The following is a 9810-nucleotide window of genomic DNA, read 5'->3' on the forward strand; positions in this document are numbered from 1 at the left end:
AAATGATGAATGTAAGTAGTCAACTGCAGTCCGAGAGGTTTTCATTTTACCAGACGATTGCAGAGAGCTGCTGGTGTTTGTGAACACTGCAGGTCTCCAGGGTTGGTTCTGAGCAGGTGGGATCTGCTGGGTCTTTAAAGGTGATGCACTGCAGGTCTCCAGGGTTGGTTCTGAGCAGGTGGGATCTGCTGGGTCTTTACAGGTGATGTACTGCAGGTCTCAGGGTTGGTTCTGAGCAGGTGGGATCTGCTGGGCCTTTACAGGTGATGTACTGCAGACCATGAGCTGCTGAAAAAGAGATGGCTACAAGAAACATTCAAACAAAGTAAACCAATAGTCTTATTTGATAAATAACTAACAAAATCAAAGGTGTGTGTAATATATTATCAGCGAGGAGCAGCAGAAAGGCCAGTAAGACAGTAACGGTGTGTTTCATTCTGAGCTGAAGCACTGATGAACAGTACAACTCTGTTTTAAGAAGAGATTGTACTCTACAGCCTCAAAAGATCGAAAAACAAGATGGCAACGTGACCTGCAATTCGATATATGCTTGTTCCATTTTCCTAGAACATGCTGCTATGTCATATGTACCTTTTCTTCTGGGTCACGCAAAATTATTGTTAAAGTCTACTTATCAGATATTTTCTCCCACTTAATGAGATATATAACCTTACAGTACCTTCAGTAGAAAACGATGATATAAAAGTATGATATTTCTCAGCTTGAGTGTGATATGACACATAATAAAAGCTGAATATGGCCTGACAAGCATAGATATATTCTTGACATTTGGGGTGGCAGGTAGCCTAGTGGTTAGAGGGGGTGGCAGGTAGCCTAGTGGTTAGAGGGGGTGGCAGGTAGCCTAGTGGTTAGAGGGGGTGGCAGGTAGCCTAGTGGTTAGAGGCGGTGGCAGGTAGCCTAGTGGTTAGGGGGTGGCAGGTAGCCTAGTGGTTAGAGGGGGTGGCAGGTAGCCTAGTGGTTAGAGGGGGTGGCAGGTAGCCTAGTGGTTAGAGGGGGTGGCAGGTAGCCTAGTGGTTAGAGGGGGTGGCAGGTAGCCTAGTGGTTAGAGGGGGTGGCAGGTAGCCTAGTGGTTAGAGGGGGTGGCAGGTGGCCTAGTGGTTAGAGGGGGTGGCAGGTGGCCTAGTGGTTAGAGTGGGTGGCAGGTGGCCTAGTGGTTAGAGGGGGTGGCAGGTGGCCTAGTGGTTAGAGGGGTGGCAGGTAGCCTAGTGGTTAGATGGGGTGGCAGGTAGCCTAGTGATTAGAGGGGTGGCAGGCAGCCTAGTGGTTAGAGTGTTGGGCCAGTAACCAAAAATGGTTGCTGGATCAAATCCCAGAGCTGACAAAATAAAATGCTCTTGTACAGAACAATGCAGTAAACCCACTGTTCCCTGGTATGCTGTCATTGTAAATAAGAATTTGTTCTTAACTCACTTGCCAAGTCACAAACAGGTTAAACTTGAATTGCTGGAATACATTGTGTTTCAGTATCAGGCATTGAGTGTATTTTTATCCTCTACATAAAGACATCCTATGGTCTAAAAGACTGGACATCGATGGTCATCCTGACACACACAAAGTTACATTTACACACGGATACATATATGCATGCATACACACACACACACACGGCGCTACTGCCACAGAGCTGCAGCAACATTGAGATGATCTGAGATGAATAGTTGAAGCGTTAAATGTCAGTGTATAAAACAGCCACAGAGAGAAAGCATACACACTCAGAACTTACACACTTCCTGAGCCCTGTCTCCAGGAGCCTGTGTGTGTGTGTGTGTGTGTGTGTGCGCGCGTGTGTGAGACAGAGACAGTAGGACTGTGTTAGAGTGCTTTCTCTTTTGTGAACAGTGTGTGATCCCCTACTTAAGGGTGTACCTCTGTGCTCTTGGTTTTCCTCTTGATATTATTCTGGAATAGAGAGGATGTGGAGGGGAGGAGGCTGGGCTGATGCAATCTCACATGGAAGCTCAAATAAGCAAGACACACACACAGTGAAGCTCTAAGTAGGGGTAATTTGCAGTGACAGGTTTCTCGTTAGTTTTAAACCTGTTTTAAGAGAGATTGAATGATCTCACCACTCATCGTCATTTACAGTTCCTTCAGAAAGTATTCACACCCCTTGACTTCATCCACATTTTGTAGTGTTACCAGCACTGGATTTAAAATGAATTCAATTGCGATGTTTTGTCACTGGCCTACACACAAAACCCCATAATGTCAAAGTTGAACGATGTTTTGTCACTGGCCTACACACAAAACCCCATAATGTCAAAGTGGAATGATGTTTTTAGAAATGTTTACAAATGAATAAAAAATGAAAAGCTGAGTCAATAAGAATTCAACCCCTTTGTTATGGCAAAGCCTAAATAAGTTCAGAAGTAAATATTTGCTTAACAAGTCACATAATATATTGCATGGACTGATTTTGGAATGATTGATTACCCTACACATACATATTGATTATCTGTAAGGTCCCTCAGTCGAGCAGTGAATTTCAAATACAGATTCAACCACAAAGACCAGGGGTTTTGCAAAGAAGTGGATCTATTGGTAGATGGGTAAAACATTTTTTAATTTTTTAAATAAGCTGACATCGAATATACCTTTGAGCATGTTGAAGTTATTCACCACACTTTGGATGGTGTATCAATACACGCAGTCACTACAAAGATGCAGGCGTCTTACCTAACTCAGTTGCCAAAGAGAAAGGAAACCGCTCAGGGATTTCACCATGAAGCCAATGGTGACTTTAAAACAGTTACAGAGTTTAATGGCTGTGATAGGAGAAAACAACTAAAGTGTTGCAAAATGTGGAAAAGCAATTAACTTTTGGTCCTGAATACAAAGTGTTCTCTTTTTGGGAAAATCCACTCTCTATATTTGAAAGCATAATGGTGGCTGCATCATGTTGTGTAATCGGACTGAGGAGTTTTTCAGGATAAAAATGACATGGAATGGAGCTATGTAAGCACAGGCAAAATCCTAGATGAAAACCTGGTTAGAGGTGGTGGCAGGTAGAAGGGGTTAGAGGGGGTGGCAGGTAGCCTAGTGGTTGGTTGGTTAGGGGTGGCAGGTAGCCTAGTGGTTAGAGGGGTGGCAAGCCTAGTGGTTAGAGTGGGGGGTGGCAGGTTGCCTAGTGGTTAGAGGGGTGGCAGGTAGCCTAGTGGTTAGAGGGGTGGCAGGTAGCCTAGTGGTTAGAGGGGTGGCAGGTAGCCTAGTGGTTAGAGGGGGTGGCAGGTAGCCTAGTGGTTAGAGGGGTAGCCTAGTGGTTAGGAGGGCCTAGTGGTTAGGAGGGGGTGGCAGGTAGCCTAGTGGTTAGGTGGCAGGTAGCCTAGTGGTTAGAGGGGGTGGCAGGTAGCCTAGTGGTTAGAGAGGGGTGGCAGGTAGCCTAGTGGTTAGAGGGGTGGCAGGTAGCCTAGTGGTTGGTGGCAGGTAGCCTAGTGGGGGGTGGCAGGTAGCCTAGTGGTTAGAGGGGGTGGCAGGTAGCCTAGTGGTTGGTGGCAGGTAGCCTAGAGTTAGAGGGGGTGGCAGGTAGCCTAGTGGTTAGGGGGTGGCAGGTTGCCTAGTGGTTAGAGGGGGTGGCAGGTAGCCTAGTGGTTAGAGGGGGTGGCAGGTAGCCTAGTGGTTAGAGGGGGTGGGGTGGTGGTTAGAGTTGGTGGCAAAATCCTAGATGAAAACCTGGTTCAGTCTGCTTTACACCAGACACTGGGAGATTAATTCCACCTTTCAGCAGGACAATAACCTAAAACACAAGGGCAAATCTACACTCAAATTGCTTATGAAGAAGACATTGAACGTTCCTTCGTAGCCTATTTACAGTTTTGACTTAAATCTACTTGGAAATCTATGGCAAGACCTGGAAATTGGTTGTTTATCAATGATCAACAATCAATTTGATAGAGCTTGAAGATGTTTTTTTTTTAAAGAATAATGGGCAAATGTTGCAGTATCCAGTTGTGGAAAGCTCTTAGAAACTTAGCCAGAAAAACTCACAGCTGTAATTGCTCCCAAAGGTGCTTTTTATGTAAATGAAATAGTTCTGTGTATAATTTTCAATATTTTTGCAAACATTTCTAAAAACATGTGTTCACTTTGTCATGATGGGGTATTGTGTAGATGGGTGAGATAAAAACTTTTTTTTTTAAAGATTTAATACATTTTGAATTCTGGCTGTAACACAAAATTATGTTGAATAAATCAAGGGGTATGAATACTTTCTGAAAGCACTGTACATGTACACCTATCGACGTTAAATATCAGTGTGTGTGGACGTGTTTAACTACTCTTGTACATCTATTGACGTCAGAATTGTAAACTAAAAAAAATGTGGACCAACTGGGGACATTTTGTTGGTCCCCAAAAGGTCAAATTATATTTGTAGGGAGTTTAGGGTTAACCACAAATGTGGTTTCTACTGACAATTTAGATGTACATACTATGGCATGAGGGGACGACGAGCGCATAAGAGATAATCCGTAATTTCAATTAAGACATTAATGAGTGACTAACTATTTGTTCAGCACTTTTGAGATGACTGATTTCCTCTTATCTGCTCGTCATCCCCTTATGCCATAGTTTGTAAATCTCAATTGTCAGTAGAAACCACATTTGTTTAAGCAAGTCAGACAAGTTGTTTCTATACTTTGCAGCCTGTTTAGATTTCACAATATATCCCACCAACATCACACAAAACCTATTGTTGTCACGAATAGTTAAACACGTCCACACACACTGATATTTAACGTCGATAGGTGTACATGTCAGTGCTTTCAGAAAGTATTCATACCCCTTGATTTATTCAACATAATTTTGTGTGCAGTCGTCGTCGCCGGCCTACCAGCTGCCATCGATTCTGTTGGAGGAATTTAATTCCTCTGTTTTAATACCCAATTAAAATCAAACACTCTGTCAATTCATAAGGATACGTATGACCCTTATTAGTATACACATGGACAGAGCCCAGTCTTCATCAAACAGCAGCCTTTATTCACGAGAGTACTGCTCCTTACACATTGTACCACAGGTTATAAACTGAAAATGACGTCAGCGTTTTCTAAATGTTCCGTCTCTTCTTGACACTGGTAGAAAGGCTCAGCATTCCCACCTCGCCTAGAGCCAAGGTCAGCCAGTGTAGATAAGCATTCTAGCCAGTCTGGAGATATAGTTCATTCATTTCTACCAAGGAACAGACAGTCATTGTTCTAATTCTTGATTATATTTACACACATTATATCCAGTACTAGGATTAAAAGAAAATTCATACATATACAGTAACATAATAGTATTCTGATTAGTACATATACAGTAACATAATAGTATTCTGATTAGTCAGTACCATAATAGTATTTGATTAAATTGAAATATAAACATAATTAGTCATTATTGATAAAAATTCCCTTAACAGATTCCCTTTTTGTTTCTGTTAGTTTGGTCTGATTGGTTACACCTGTTTTGTGTTTACTTTTGTTTGTGGGCTATTTAAGGGCACTAGGCCAGCCGGCTACTGTGCGGGCTTGTTTTCTGTTCATGGTGTTGGATTATTTGTGGATTCTATTTTTCCGGACAGTTTAGTCCTGTTTGTTTGGACTGGTTATTTCATGCGCACTTGTGTTTGGCATGTCCGTTTTCACTGTCTTTGGAATAAAGATCCACGTTCGGAACTAAACCTGCTCTCTGCGCCTGACTCCTCCCCCCACTACTCCTAGAAGCCTTAACAATTGTACATTTGATAAGTAACACAGCTATGACTGACACAGATATTATTAGATAATGATATGTCACACACTCACACACACACACACACTGATATCTGACGTAAATAGGCTTTATTAACAAATTCATTAACAAGTTTAATAAATCCATTGCAACATTTCCAGAAGAGTTTCTGTTCACTACCAACACCATCAAGTATTTTTTTTGTGTCAGAATTTTCATATTCAGCCACCTTCTAATGAGCAAAAAGCAACAGATCCCACAGTACTCTAGTGGGCCTGGGAGTGAAAATGTTTTTACACTTTTGACAACACAGAAGCAGGTCCCCATATAGCCAATCCTGTTTCTGTTGCAGAGACTTCCCCCACAGCAGGACACATAGCTGGAGTCAGAATCATAGTCAGAACAAGTCAGAACCAGAGTCAGAGTTGGAGTCAGAACCGGAATCAGAACCGGAGTCAGAGTTGGAGTCAGAGTTCGAGTCAAAACCGGAGTCAGACCCGAACCACACAGACTCCTCTCGAAGAATCAAATACCGACCATTACTAGCTGTCACTAAGTCGAAAATATAGCAAACATGACCAATAATATAAAAAATAATACAATATGAATTAAATTGATAATTCACTTATAATTAATAGTTATAACAATTACAATAACATTATTGTAGCATAAACACAGGCAAACATAAAGCTGTGTTGTCAAGAGAGCCATCTTTGACTCCCTGGCATGTCACAACCTGATCACAATCGTCATCATCTGGGGAAGGGGGACACCTAGTCAGTTTTACAACTGAATTCATTCAACCGAAATGGGTCTTCACATTTAACCCAATCCCTCTGAATCAGAGAGATGTGGGAGGTTGCCTTAATCAACATCTACATCATCAGCGCCTGGGGAGCAGCAGTTGTTGTTGGGGTTGCTCGTAAATTGCTAGTAAAAAAATGATAATAAGAAGATTGTGGGAGAGGTTTTGTTAGACCTCAGTGCAGCTTTTGATGTCATTGATCTTAACATATTGCTGAAAATACGGAGGTGGATTTACATCCTCTGTCTTATCATGGATTGAGAGTTAAGTTTCTAATAGAACACAGAGGGTTTTCGTTAATGGAAGTCTCTCTCATGCAAATTCAGTTGAGTGTGGTGTACAGCAAGACAATCGGCTAAGTCCATTATTGTTTAACATAGAGCTCTAATCAGTTTTAGAATAGTAACTAGCAATACGTTGGTGCAATAGGCTGGGGATCATTTGAAGAAACAACAAGACAACTCATGTAAGGATCAGGTAAAAACGTGTACACCTCAAGAAAGCACCATGGAGTTCAATGAGGGTTTAGATAAATATTTACTAAAAGTGTCACTGTTGCAGCCAGATGAGTTGCAGCATAAATAAATTAATTGTTGGAAACCGATATTCAAAGACATTTAGGGGCTTGACTGACAAAGATTTTCATCCATGCATCCCTTGATGTTGACAATTGTCTCATTAATACCATAGTTTGAACATGAAAATATTCAGTTCCAGTGAAATTATTCTGATCTCTTGACTTTTATCCACATTTTGTTAAGTTACAGCCTTATTCTAAAATGTATTAATAAAAAATGTCTTCATCAATCTACACACAATACCCTATAATCGCAAAACAAAAACAGTTTTTTAGAATTAAAAAAAATGTATTTAAAATAAATCACATTTCCATAAGTATTCAGACCCTTTACTTTGTTGAAATCAATTGCTCAGTTTGGCTGGGTGGCCAGTTCTAGGAAGAGTCTTTGAGATTGACTTGATCCCCAAATGCTAATGTTGCTAAATGTTTGCATTGGCTAGTTTAACAAAAATCAAAGTGTGGATTGCAGTCGCTCCTTGTCCATTGACTGCTTTCAAGGTCAGGAAACAAATATCGAAATATGAACATTTACTGAACTAGATCCACAGACAATGCAATTGCACACAAACAGACCTGGGATCAAATACATGGGATTATTTGAGATAATGTATTTGAACCCAGGTCTGATTGGTTTATTTGAGATAATGTATTTGAACCCAGGTCTGTTTGGGTTGTTTGAGATAATGTATTTGAAAATGAGTATGGTAGGCTATTTATACTTTCAAATACTTCTAATAGAGGAATTTGATTTGGCACCACATTATAAGAAAAAACTCAAATACACAAATTATAAGTATTTAAATAGCAAATATTAAATATACATATATGAATCCAGGTCTGAAAGTAAGACAATAGTCTTATTAGACATACAGTATAGTTACCAAAATATAAGCTGAAGCAGTAATCAACAGTACAACTCATGTGAGCTGAAGCAGTGATTAACAGTAAAACTCATGTGAGCTGAAGAAGAAATTACAACTCATGGCTGTTTTCAGGATATATTATATATTATAAAGTCACAAAGGAGTGAAAGACAAAATGTTATAAACAATAAGAATTGTGCAAATCGATCTTTGTTTGTTCCTGGACATTCCAACCATTTTCCCAGAAGCTACCAGAAAATGTTCTCCTGGCTCACACAGACATTGTCACCTTGTTCAAATCTACCTACCAGATTGTTTCTCCCATCCTTTTCCCAGAACCTACTGGTATATACAATTTACATTTCCTCTTGGCTCAGACACAGACAGCTGATAAATATAATATTGCACAGAAGAAAAGCAGAATATTGCATGTCATGTTACCATTGTATGCCTTAACATGTTCCCGAGGTATTCAATTGCTGAACGATTGTGTGTTTGTTCATAAGTATCAGTATGTGTTTGGAGTCATTGCTCAGGCATACAAAACATTTCTTAATCCTCTCCAAACAATATAGACATTCTAGAAGACTAGACCTCTATTGTCTAAAAGACTGGAAATCTATGATCTAGAAGACTGGACATCTATGATCTAGAAGACTGGACATCTATGATCTAGAAGACTGTACATCTATGATCTAGAAGACTGGACATCTATGATCTAGAAGACTGGACATCTATGGTCTAGAATACTGGACATCTATGGTCTAGAAGACTGGACATCTATGGTCTAGAAGACTGGACATCTATGGTCTAGAAGACTGGACATCTATGATCTAGAAGACTGGACATCTATGGTCTAGAAGACTGGACATCTATGGTCTAGAAGACTGGACATTATGGTCTAGAAGACTGGCCATCTATTATCTAGAAGACTGGACATCTATAGTCTAGAAGACTGGACATATATAGTCTAGAAGACTGGACATCTATGATCTAGAAGACTGGACATCTATGGTCTAGAAGACTGGACATCTATGGTCTAGAAGACTGGACATCTATGGTCTAGAAGACTGGACATCTATGGTCTAGAAGACTGGACATCTATGGTCTAGAAGACTGGACATCTATGGTCTAAAAGACTGGACATCTATGATCTAGAAGACTGGACATCTATGGTCTAGAAGACTGGTCATCTATTATCTAGAAGACTGGACATCTATAGTCTAGAAGACTGGACATCTATGGTCTAGAAGACTGGACATCTATGATCTAGAAGACTGGACATCTATGATCTAGAAGACTGGACATCTATGGTCTAGAAGAGACATCTATGATCTAGAAGGACATCTATGGTCTAGAAGACTGGACATCTAGAAGAGACATCTATGGTCTAGAAGGACATCTATGGTCTAGAAGACTGGACATCTATGATCTAGAAGACTGGACATCTATGGTCTAGAAGACTGGACATCTATGGTCTAAAGACTGGACATCTATGGTCTAGAAGACTGGACATCTATTATCTAGAAGACTGGACATCTATAGTCTAGAAGACTGGACATCTATGGTCTAGAAGACTGGACATCTATGATCTAGAAGACTGGACATCTATGGTCTAGAAGACTGGACATCTATGGTCTAGAAGACTGGACATCTATGGTCTAGAAGACTGGACATCTATTATCTAGAAGACTGGACATCTATAGAAGACTCTCTAGAAGACTGGACATCTATGATCTAGAAGGACATCTATGGTCTAGAAGACTGGACATCTATGGTCTAGAAGACTGGACATCTATGGTCTAGAAGACTGGACATCTATGGTCTAGAAGACT

Source organism: Oncorhynchus masou, chromosome 13, assembly GCF_036934945.1.
Source record: "Oncorhynchus masou masou isolate Uvic2021 chromosome 13, UVic_Omas_1.1, whole genome shotgun sequence".
NCBI classification, from domain to species: domain Eukaryota; kingdom Metazoa; phylum Chordata; class Actinopteri; order Salmoniformes; family Salmonidae; genus Oncorhynchus; species Oncorhynchus masou.